The sequence below is a fragment of the Tachypleus tridentatus genome, chromosome 2, assembly GCF_004210375.1.
Source record: "Tachypleus tridentatus isolate NWPU-2018 chromosome 2, ASM421037v1, whole genome shotgun sequence".
In the NCBI taxonomy this organism is placed as follows: domain Eukaryota; kingdom Metazoa; phylum Arthropoda; class Merostomata; order Xiphosura; family Limulidae; genus Tachypleus; species Tachypleus tridentatus.
In genome coordinates this window covers 55,936,917-55,949,709 of record NC_134826.1, presented here as the reverse complement: position 1 = coordinate 55,949,709, position 12,793 = coordinate 55,936,917, and positions in this window count along the sequence as shown.

Below are 12,793 nucleotides of genomic sequence, written 5' to 3'. Positions count from 1 at the left end.
AACTATATCGTGCCATAGATGGAAGATGATGGCGTAAGGCAGGAGAAATGAGAACAACATTAGTATGTACTGGGTGGCCCGTAAGTCCCTACCCATCCATATATCTTATGTATCCAGTATATCTGTGTGCTGTCCCTCATTCTCGCTGCATAATATTATGCGACGCCATGTTCTGTGAGACATTATTAAGTGTAAATGGGCTTACATCGGCCATATTTTTCTGAAAAAAAAAGAAAAATTTATAATACATGCGTAATTGAATATAACATATGGATGGGTAGGGGTTTACGGGCCACCCTGTATAATAAGTATGCAACTGAACGTACGTAGCCATTTTATTTAATATTTATATTTAAAATCCACGCACGTGATACTTTTTCCGATATAAGATAATACTGTACATGACGTTAGTTGTATGTCATCAAACAATATGACTGTTTACTTTGGTACAGAGCCATGTTGTACTAACTGCCGTGTCCACTATCGGGAATCTTACCTGTTATGTATTGTAATTTATCTCGGACGCGTCTCCGATTTATGTTACGTACGTTACGTATTACGATTTCAAATAGCCGGAAATTTTAATTTAGAAGACAATTAGACGTTGATATGTATTAAATTTATGATATATGCCAATAAAATTAATACGCACAATTTTCTTTCTTAACACAAATATATTTTCGTGATGACGAGAAAACCACTTGAAGTAAAAATGTATTCTAAAGACGGCTGATATGGTTATTGAAACTTTAATTAAAATAAAGTACAAAACAACGTTTTGACCTTCTTACGTTATCTTCACGTTAACAAAGAAAGTTTGCAACTGACCGTTGCAGGATACATGTCTTAGAGAAGAGAATGTAAACGGACTCTAGACTGTACAGGGTGGCCCGTAAGTCCCTACCCATCCATATACTGTGTCTAAACAACGTTATAATACTCATGATGAGTTGAAGGCAGCTGGTACCGCGGCATTTGAAACAATAACCCCTGCTACGTTTAGGAAACTGTCTCACAGAACATGGCGTCGCATAATATTATACAGCGAAAATGAGGGACAGCACACAGATACACTGGATACATAAGATATATGGATGGGTAGGGACTTACGGGCCACCCTGTAGAGGGTGTTGCAGTTAGATGCTAGGTTTTTAATTAACATAGGCATTAAGGTGTTCCTTATAACACTTGGTTATAACAAATAGTTAATAATATTGGTTTATATGCAAGAGTTTTACAAACTCACAGACAATACTGAGTCTTATATTCGATATAGAAATAAATATTTTATCGATGATCCAGGTCTACAACAAGCAAATTAATTCTACTTTGTTAGTGTTACACTTCACTTAAGATAGCTAGCTTGGTTGGCCTCACGTCGCTGACTTTTTACAGATGAAGATATTGAATATCCTCCTAGAAATACTAATGTCCGAACTTAATTTACTGAAGTTGAACGACTTGTAATGTTTGAAATCAATAAATGTTCCTGATCATGTAATAATATAAGCTGTCTTTTGGTGCGTTGGTTTGTATAGTTTAAGGCAAGATTCTTGAACGTTAAACATTGCTGAAAAACACGTAAACCACATATTGTTGATTCTTGGTGTCGAGAATCTTCTACAAACTTAGAGAACAGATGATACTTTGGCAATACACATCCAACAAAAAGCGTTATCTCTGTAGGAAAAAGCTACTCGGTAACATTTCACTGAAATTTGTGTGTGAACTTATAGAGTCAGAATATGATTTATACTAGTCTGAGTAAAAGTAATTTTATGTTAGGATTAAAATTGGTTTTCATTTTACCAATTTTCACATTTTATTTGCATAACCTCTAGAAGTTCTTACATGAATATCACAAGTTTTCTTTTGCATAGAACGTTATATTTTTGTTATTTTATTTACCCTAACACTACAGGGCTCATCCAGTTAACTGACCTTGTAATCACCACACAAAATGCAAAATAAATATAAATTATCCTTCTCTTCTTTCTAGAATGATGCATAAAATTACAGCTATCATAAACAGCCTCAGGCTTGTAACACTTTGCATCTCATTTACTTTCATTTTACTGCTGTTTGAACTATATGTAACTAATAAACCTGTGTAACAAGCTAGAAATCACCTAGTCAATATATATAGTTTATAGTTCAAATAATTTTGCAGAAAGCTTCGTGCTTGTATTATTCTTACATAAATTAATCATTTTTTTAATTTTTTTTTTTCACTGATGTTCCTGTATCCAAACAGTTTTCTAATTTTTACATTTTAGTCACTCTAATAACAATAAAAATACAGAAGAAATGAAGTAATTTATTATTTGTGGATCTTGTACAAACTTGAAGTATCTTTAAAAGTTGACCATAATTTTAGATAGGGCTGTTTTTAGTGAATGTATATTTTAAATAAAAGAGGATGTTTTGTGTAGGTTAGACTTGTTTATATCTGAGTAAAACAAGGTAATTGCAGGCTATTAAATTATATTGTCTTAGCAGTATTTATAATAAAAGTTTGTAATCTGCATTAAAACTGAAGACTTGTAATAGGGGTTAAACAATTATCTGATTTGTGAAATATGGATCAAAAAAGTGTTATAAAGAAAAGTGAAGATTGAAAATATAAATATTTCATTTTGATATTAAAACTTATGTTAAAATCTTATTTGTTAACTGTTGTTTTCAAATAACTACATGTAATTCCTGCCATCATTGTATAATAAATACTATATGTACAGTATTGCCAAAGTAGGATTATGAGCTCTGTATGCTGAGGGTGAAACCTTATATATTATAGACTGATTTAGTATAAAGAATATACTTTTGGTTATGTAATTACACTTCATGAAGGAGATTGGAGATGAATTGTTTCTTTAATTAAGACAATGTATTATGATGAAATCTTTTTGAACTTTCAAAGCTACAAATTTGTACAAATATTACACACACACACACACATATGTAAATAATAAAATATTCTAGATGGTCCTACTTCCTCACCAACAAAGCTCTCTCAATATCTTAGTTTGCCCTCTAAGCATTGCTAAAACTTTTTGTTTTGTATGGCAGTCTTCTATATCCCAACAGTTTTGCACACCTTCAGAACATGAGCTGGTCATGTGATTACCCTTACTAATCCTATTGCATCATCTGTGCCAAAACAGCTAGCTCACTCTATTGTTCTAGCACAACTTACACTTTCTTGGTCAGCATTCTAGTGTATAGATGTGTGTTTTTAATTTGTACATGTGACTACAGAATTTGGATTATGCTTAATCACAAACTTTTATCAGTTTTAACTTCCTGTGTTTAATTTCTGCTGTTTCTACTCATTTGTTTTAGAAATAATTGCATTTTCCAAATTCTAATATTTCATATGAATATGAGACTTATTATGACAGGTGTTGAATTTCCATCCATAGTAGCTAATGGTTTTTGCACAATCTCCAGTTCTCAGGGTGGATGATGTCTGTTGGGGAAACACAGGCTTTGTACGAAGGTTCTAACAACTGTGTGGAGATTTCTTTCTATTTACATTCCTACTTTTTCTACACCTCCATGTAATCTCCTGGGTAAGGTATTGTTATTCTTCCCAGAAGGTCTGTGGTAAGTTTAACTCCCTCCCAGTAGGTATATCCACATTTAGCAAGTCATTTTAGCTTTTGGATTGGTCTAATTTTCTCACTCTATAAGTTTGCTCTTTCATTTCATGTTTTATATGTTAGTATTTGGTAAGTTAGATTATTATACTTCTTTTATCACCTCAGGTACTTTAGTTTCAATTTGTTTTTTGTTTAATTTTTAAATTTTTATATATGTCCAGGTTTTGCAGGATCATTACTGTTTTGGTAATTATAACTTTGACCACTTTTGTGGGTGTGTTGGCTCATTATTTGTACTTCCTTTCACTGATTATGTTTGTATGTTGCTTTTTCTTTGCTACCAATCGCATCTAATTTGTGATTGGATTTGAGTTTCACAAATTATTATTATTAACTGGTTGCCTTTTTTTTTCTCATGTTCTTCATGGTAGGTTTTACTTTTGTGTTCTTTATACTTTTTGAGTGGACTAACAAATTTGATGTTTATTTATCTTTTTCTTTCTAAGTTCATTTAATGGTATTGTACTTTAGGTGTTGTTTATTATTTTTTTGTTTTAAGTCCATTTTCATAGTTTTATAGGTTTGTTATTTTTCTGGACAACTGTGGTCTGTGGAGTAAAGCAGATAAGGATTTTTGCCTATGCCTACTGACTCCTATAATTATGGTCTTTCTGTATAGGGAATTGCAGACACCCATAGCACTGTATCTGCTGCGTCATTCCTCTGGACTCCCCAACATGTATTCCATTCCCTTTTCTTCTAGTGGAGTAGAGAAGTCCTTTCTACTTCCATTTCCCAGTTGTTGGAGTGGTGGACCAAGGAAGACTCTTTCTGAGTAGCTTTTGTACAATAAACTAAAATTGAATTTGTAGATTATGTGTACCCACTCAACAACCAGAAGGCTAGCATTGTTATTCTTTCTGTGATACTGAACAATGATTTCACTGTAACATAATAATCACGATACAAGGTGCTTCGCCTGAACGTTTTTGCTCAGGCTGACTGCACTTGTTGCTCACAAAATTCTTATGAAAGGTGTTTCCACAGGATATTTTCTGCCCAGATGGACTGCACTTGACATAATCTGTCTTAACCCAAGATACTTCCCCTGCATGTTTTTATACCAGCACTTGACCAGATCATATATATACACCAAAGGTGCTACCAGGGTAGACCACTCATGTTCATCAAACAGTTCTCATGCAAAGCACTTCCACTGAAATATTTTTGCCTGGATGGACTGCACTTGCCATAATCCAACATATCTTAAGGTGCTTTCCATGGATGTCTTTCCCTGTAGACCACACTTGGCCATAGTATTGTACATCTTAACTGATTCTCTGGGCAGACTACACTTGTTGATCAAATAGTTCTCATGCATGGTGCTTCCACTGGATGTTTTTGCCTGGATGGACTGTACTTGGCATTATCTAACATATCCTAAGATGCTTTCTCTAGATGTTTTTCCTGGTGGATTACTCTTGACCATAATATTTTATCTCGAAGACAATTCCCCTGGGTGTTTTCTGCCTGAGCATACTGCACTTGTTGATCTTGCAAACTCATGTAAAGTTCTTTCACTGGATGTTTTTGCCCAGATGTACTTCACTTGGCATTATTTGTAATATTCCAAGGCACTTCCCCTGGACGTTTTCTGCCTAGGCAAACTGTACTTGGTCTGTTCATGTACCCTTCTTGGTCCTTTAGTCCTAGCTTCTCTTGTACCTTTATATGTTTCACTGTCATTATGATTGGTACTTTGGTTTGCTGCATAAGTGACATAAGTAGGACTTGTATGCTAACAATGAGCTAGTTATGACAGTTCTCTTGATCACACTCCTATATATATGTATTTATATTTATATGTATCCTCATAACACAGCTGCACATGAAAGGTATTTTCTCTGGCTGTTGAGCCTGGATGGACTGCAATTATTGCTCACAATATCTGATACAAAGCATTTTGACTTGATAAGCTGCACTTGTTCCTTACAGTATCTCATGAGGTGTTTCAACTGGATAGATTGCACTTGTCATAATTCAGTGTAACCTGAAGATGTACAATTGGCACTTATATGAGTTTCTATCACTTCCACACTAGATATTTCAACTTTGTCATGGTATTAAAGTCTTGTTCTCCAACACTTATACTGATTTGGTACGGTATGTCTTTCCTCAATGCAAGTAGGTGCTAGCCCATTCTGTTCTTCCCTCTTTGTGGTACTGTGTTCTTTACTGGGTAAATAACATACCCATTTGAATAGTAGTTCTATACCACACAGATGTGACTTCTGTTTTTAATCTTGCACACCAGTTCTTTCAGTGTGGTGACTTTCTGCTTGATTTTGTGTTTTTGCATGTTCATCTGCCCTTCTAGTTTTTCAAAGTGGGGTGAGAAGAAGTGAGACCATTTCAGAAGTTAACATTTTCTAATCCTGACAATGTATTTTGATACACACTTGCCTCACTTCAACCACTTCCTTCCCCACTGATTTGCCAGTGTTTCTGGTTTGAATATGACAGTTCTTGAAAGTGAGGATTATGCTGGTACAGATGATACAGTAGGATTGTTGGAGGGTAGTTGCATGATCAGTACATGTTTTAAAAGACTGATGAGCTAGGTGGAAAGTTTATGACGATAAGAAGCAAGACCAAAATAATAGTTTCTTAATAATATTTGATAAAAGAATACATTCTATTACCGCATAGTTTTTGACATTCTTATGTTTTTTACATATTTTTGTTGCATGTACAAGGATAAGCACTGAATTAAAACAAGGCATAATTGGAATTAAATAAAAATGTTAACTTTTATTTGGGCAAGTTATACAATTCATAAAAGTAATTCTGAAGTTTGAAACTATTTCATCTAGTAGTTGCTTTTTTGCAATAAAATAGGACAAACCATTAAATAAATGTATTCAGGTATTACAGTTTACTATGTTAGAATTATGCTTAAAATTCCATAATTAAAATAAAAATATACAGAAAAACTATTTGTACATTTAAAAACTGAATTACTAAGTTTGTGGATTAGGCTCGGTTTCAAACCTTGAACATGGACTAGAAATAACTTTTAGTAACATTCAATTATCTGTAATATACGTATGCATTAACTTGATGTTATCATAAATATAATTAAATTAGAAACTGATCAGTATATCACAAGAAATAGAATTAATATTAATTGTTGATCAAAGCAAGTCTTTTACATAGATCAGAAATAAAAACATGTACCTAGTTATGAGCATAGGTAACTAAATATAGTCTTTAGACCATATTACTTTTATGATTAGAATGTATTTTCATCAGTTGCTCTCTCACTGTTTTTCTGGTCCATGTTCTAAATCTGAGCCTAATCCCTGAGCTTAGTAATTCAGTGCAGACACACTGTGTGGGTTAAATATCAACACATCTGTTTTTACGTTTTATTATTTCTATTTAACTGTCAGAAATACATTACGTTTAATTTTGTTTATATCCTTCTGTGAATTTTGTGAATATCTTTTTTTCCTTAAAACATTTTATCAATCTTATGCAATTTTTGTTTTTAAGGTAACTTTCACATTTCAATTCTAGAAACACTATATTAATCACTGCATTGAGCAATAAATCGCTTAAACCAAACTTGGTCACTTGCTTTGAAAAATATTACAAAGGTAAAATATCAGGTTCAATAGAATGTTTTTTTTTTTTGTTAAACTATTAACAAAAAATGTTCAGCTGTAGGTAGGTAAGTAATAAATAAATGAAGAGCAGACATCTACTAGTGGTACAGACAATATCTGTGGTAGGGCATCAGCACTTTGTAAAACAATCTTGAAATTATCTTTAAGAAGAATCTGGGAGACACAAGTCACTGCCAATGTTCAGTTACACACACTACAGTTAAGTTTCAGACATTGTAACTTTATAGGATTTCTACTTATTATGCATTGGTTATTCCATATCCAATTCTTGGAGATCTTCATCAAATAGGTTTTCATTGATTGGAACAGCTTCTCCATCTACTGTAGCAGCAAGATGATCTTCTCCACCAGCTGCTTCAGGAAGCTTCCTCTCCTCTCCTACAAATTTATTTAATAAAACAATTATAATGAACACCATGTTTGTACAAAATACCACTAACAACGATACCAACAATTACTGATATAATTATCTATATGATATTTAGTCAACACAATCTGTCCAGATTTTTTTAAAGGTATTTTGAAATATTGACAATGACTAACAAAACAAATATATAATTTTTACATATATTAATATATTTATCATTCTTATTAGCTATAAGCTTCATTCAGGATTTTAGTATCTGTAAAAAAATTGCAAACTACCTTTCACAGACAGACCTTTCTTTTAACATTTTCAATGTTGTGATTTTTTCTAAAAATTAAATGTTTGTGGTTTCATTAAATACGTCTAAACATCTTTTTTAAATTAATAACTGTTAAATACAAATTAATTATTATTATAGCTGATAATAATGGTTTTTAACAATATCTTACTTTAACAGCTAATTTATATTATGTTCTAACAACTTCATATTATTTTAACATAATGTTTTTTAATTTTGTCAACAATTCTCTTATTAAAATAAATACTTCATATTAAACCTTAATTATAACTTTCCTACTTCAACAGATGAATTAAATTTAAGGCACAACTATAACAGTTACTTTCTTAATGTAATACATACTTGATACTGGGTACATCTCCTTACCATATAGGTTTGCTTTTCTTCTGTTCACTTCATGAAGATTAGTTAACAATGTTAATCCTACATTTGCTTGCAGGATAAAGGTCTCAGCTGTTAGTTCTACGTATGAATCACAGTTCTGCAACTGCAAACAAAGTTTACAAAGATTAAATTTTTATATGTTCTATTGCCCTCAAATTGTATGACAAATACATGTTAACATTGGCATATTAGACAAAATTTAAAAGTAATATTTATATATATATATTCTATAATTATATTTCTTAACAGAGCTAGCACTAGTGGAGGGGGCTAAAATAGTTCTCCAACCCCAAAGCTTACTACTCTCCACAAATTTAGTTTTACCATAATTTCAGATTTAATCCCAGCATATGTCTCACTGCCCCACTTTCCAGTTAAGAAAAATCTGGAACTGGGACTGATTATTCACAAGTAATTAACTTTTCTAGAACTTGACTTAAAACTTCATATTCAATGAGGAAAGTTCACCATTAAACACCTATGTCCTTTCTTTAATACAATATCCACAGGCAGTTTTGTTCATTATTTCATTCACTCTCACAAAATATTTTAAATGAGGTATTTATTTCAAGTTTTTAACCACAAAAGCAAATTAATATATATATTTTTAAACTTTTGGATTGAGTTCAAATGTGTATTTTTATTTCTTCCAAAACTATAAAAGCCTTTTAAAATCAATTTTCTATTTCCCAGCTACAAAAAGACACAAAACTGTTCAATGATGTGTCAACACTAACAACCAAGTTTGATGGTATTAATTAAAAAAGAGAGACATTATAATTATGTCTTGTTTTGTATAAAGAGAATTCTTCCAATATCCTTTTGACACCACAGCCTGTAATGTGGAGACAGAAATAAAAATATATAAATGTTTCATTGTACAACTTTTTTTTCTCTTTGAAGAAACAAACTATGATATCAAATGATATTGATGAACTGGATAAAACACATACTGTTTAATTAAGCAACATTCCTTAATAACATTTCCATAAAAATCCTTAAGAGATAAAATAGCATGCAAACAAGACCTCGTGCTTTGATAATAGATAAAATATTAATACCTCACTTTCTTTTCGAGGAAATAGATCACATGCTGCCTCATCTTCACCCATGTAGCCTTCTACAGCCAAGTCTGGGTTGAATGTAAACATCTCTCGTCCACTGAGCTGTTTGAAGACTCGTAACTATGAAGATTCTAGTTTACTCTTCAGATAAACATACTTAACAATGAAAAGAATAAACTTGACAAGTTTAAATATGCTCTATGACAACACTCATTAATAATGCATTTTGTACCAAATAATGTTAAAATTCTACATCAAGTTGTCTTGCTATTTGTAAGGTTAGCTTACCTCTTCTTAAGCAAAGTACAAGCTATGTTGAAAATAAATATATTATTATTTATATCACAGTGATGATTAGTAATTTCAAGAATGATTTTACAAATTGTTGATCACTTACTTCTTATGTGAATCAAACAATATCAATATTTACAATAGATGATACACTATGGTGATAACATGCAGTTATATTTCCTTAAATTAAGGGGTGACCAGTGGAGTTCATCTATTATAATTACACACATGATGGTCAGGAAACTTTAACTTGTTAATAATACTCATCATATGGTGACAGTCACACAGTTTTACAATATCTTACACTAAAGTGATGACCAGCTTTAAACTCTGCTTTTTTCCTGTACTGTTCCACTTGAGCTTTTTCCTTCTTCTCTGCTATCTACAAAGCAAAATAATGTTGTTTTGTGTTGATACTATGCTTACAGAAATATATTTCAAATAAATTTTGAACATACATGTAATTAAACAAATATAAAAATTTTTGTACACAATGTCCTTTATACTTATATATATGTGTATGTACTTATTTCCTAAATTTATGTATTAACTGTTACATTTTACACACGTGTTTTCATTAAAAGAATGTAATAAAGATCTATATTCTTATAAGTCAATCAAGTCTACTGTATAAAAAATCTAAACTTAAAACAATGATACCAACTTATTTACATTTTTATGAAAATATATTAAAAGTATACTATCCTTTATAAACATAAAAAAGGTAGACAAGAGTACAAAATATTATATTCAATAAGAAGTAAACTTGTATTGAAGTGTGGATAAACAGAGAAACAAACAAGTACACAGACTTATTTCTTTTTCCAAGCCAAAAATGTTTCAAATGAAATTCTTGTCAAGTTAGACCCAAGAGCTGCTCTCTTGAAGTACACAGAATGTAATGACACAGTCGTAAAAATTCGGTATAATACAATATAATATTATAAAGCACACAGAGAATACAATTTTATAAATTACATAGAGCAAGATTTAATTTTATGAATGCACACAGATAATGATTTATGTACAGGAAATATAACTTCATAAAATTATGATATTATTCAATAATAATGTAATAACAAAGTATTCAGGATACAATACAGTTCTATAAAGTTATACCAAAGACAATGAGTTTTTACATATGTAGTTTTACTTAACTACAAATATTACAATTTAACTTCATATAAACACCAATCACTTAATTTGTTTTTGAAAGAGAGCAAAAGAATATAAATGTAAGATTTTAGGAAGTACTACACAACAAAATGGAGAAAAATTATGTCTAAACTTTACATCAACTTGAACATAAAAAGACTGTTTAGTGTAGGTAGTGTTATTAATTACTTTACTTTGTAACTCTCTGATGTTGAGGCTATTGATCACTGTGTTTACAATCCACTGATGTCAAGACTGTGATACATGTATAAATAACTACAACTAGATGAATGACAAGAGAGTAAAAGTCACATGAGAGAGAACTTCTGTCAGAGAAAAGTTAGACTTCGTGAAGTTAACTGTTGTGGGAGTGAATGGTTGGTATGTTAGGGTGAGATTTAAAGTTTGAAAGAGATAAGGAGAATAATATGTCTCATAAAAGGGTGTTCTAAACCAATTGAATCCACATATGTGGACTTCGACAAAAGAAAGATGATTATTGGAAGTACAAAAACAGAATAATACTGAAAGTTAAGGATACAACTGTTATAACTCATGTGATAGCATGATACTACTGTGATTAAAAAAAATAAAAGCTTAGTTTGTCAGCTGAATTCTAAAACAATTGAATTGGCTTAAGTGGATTTTTGACAATAAAAGGAGAATTGTATAGTGTCTAAAATACAAATATTTATTTCCATAGTGTAAGTAATTTTGTACATATATTTAACTTGTTTCAAACATATATTATTTTAAAAACAAGTGGAGTGCATGTTGTTCATTTTTTTGTCAATTTTACTACCAGCAAGTCACAGGCTGACTTAATAGTAAATTTACATTACTATTAAATAAGTTTACAACATTTGGTAAGCCACAGCCATGATTATATTGTGGTAAGTTGCGGTAGAAGAAAATGCTAAGGGCAGTGGAAATAAATAGACCTATATGTGCACAACTATAGTAAAAGTGCAAATAGCATGGAGATTACATGATATATAACATGTTAAATTTTGATAAATGGATGGAAAAAGGAGAGATATCTTCATGGATAGACCAGGAAAGATAGGCTTTGTCCAACACAACAACATGGCATCCAGCTAAAGTGGAGCCCTTTCAGATGCCTCATGCAATGAAATACCTTACAAAGCAGGAAGCTGAGGCAATGTTGGAAGCTGGAATTGTTAAGCCTTCAAATTCAGCCTACCATTTACCAGTTTTAATCTCAAAAATTAGAGATAGGTTAACTGTTTCTAAATAAATTGCCAGAAGCTGCATCTTGTGATGAAGTTCAACTCTGAACCTATGGACAACCTAGAAACTATCAGGTCAGGTTCTCTTCAAAGATCAACCTCAGTAAAGGTTATTGCCAAATCCTAATGAAGACAGGATTTACAGAGAAGACAGCATTTGTAACACTAGACGGATATTACCAAAATCAGCAGGTGCCAAATCAACTTGGCAGAAACATTCAACTGCATGATAAGGAGGATGCTGTGCAACACCACCAATATCAAGCACTATGCAGATGCCATCCTGACACAAACTATGAAATGGGAAGACTACATGAAGAAACATAGAAAGCTGTTACAATATGTGAGAGCAGCAGGTCTCACCATCAGACCATCCAAGTGCTACATTGGATATTATGTGTTGGGACTGAAAGACAGCCATGGAAAAGGAGAAGGTATTCCAAATACAAGATACACTAGCTCCGACTAAAAAGCAACAAGTCAGATCCTTTCTGGATTTATTTTGATATTACAGGAAATTTATCCCAAACTATGTTGAAATTGGTGCACCATTGACTAACCTGACTAAGAAAGGTTTAGTGGAAAGTAAAGTGGAAACAACAACACCAGGCTGCATTCCAGACTTCAATAAACCATTGACTGTTTAGGCTGATGCTTCAGTCATTGAAATTGGGAAAGTGCTTTTACAATAAT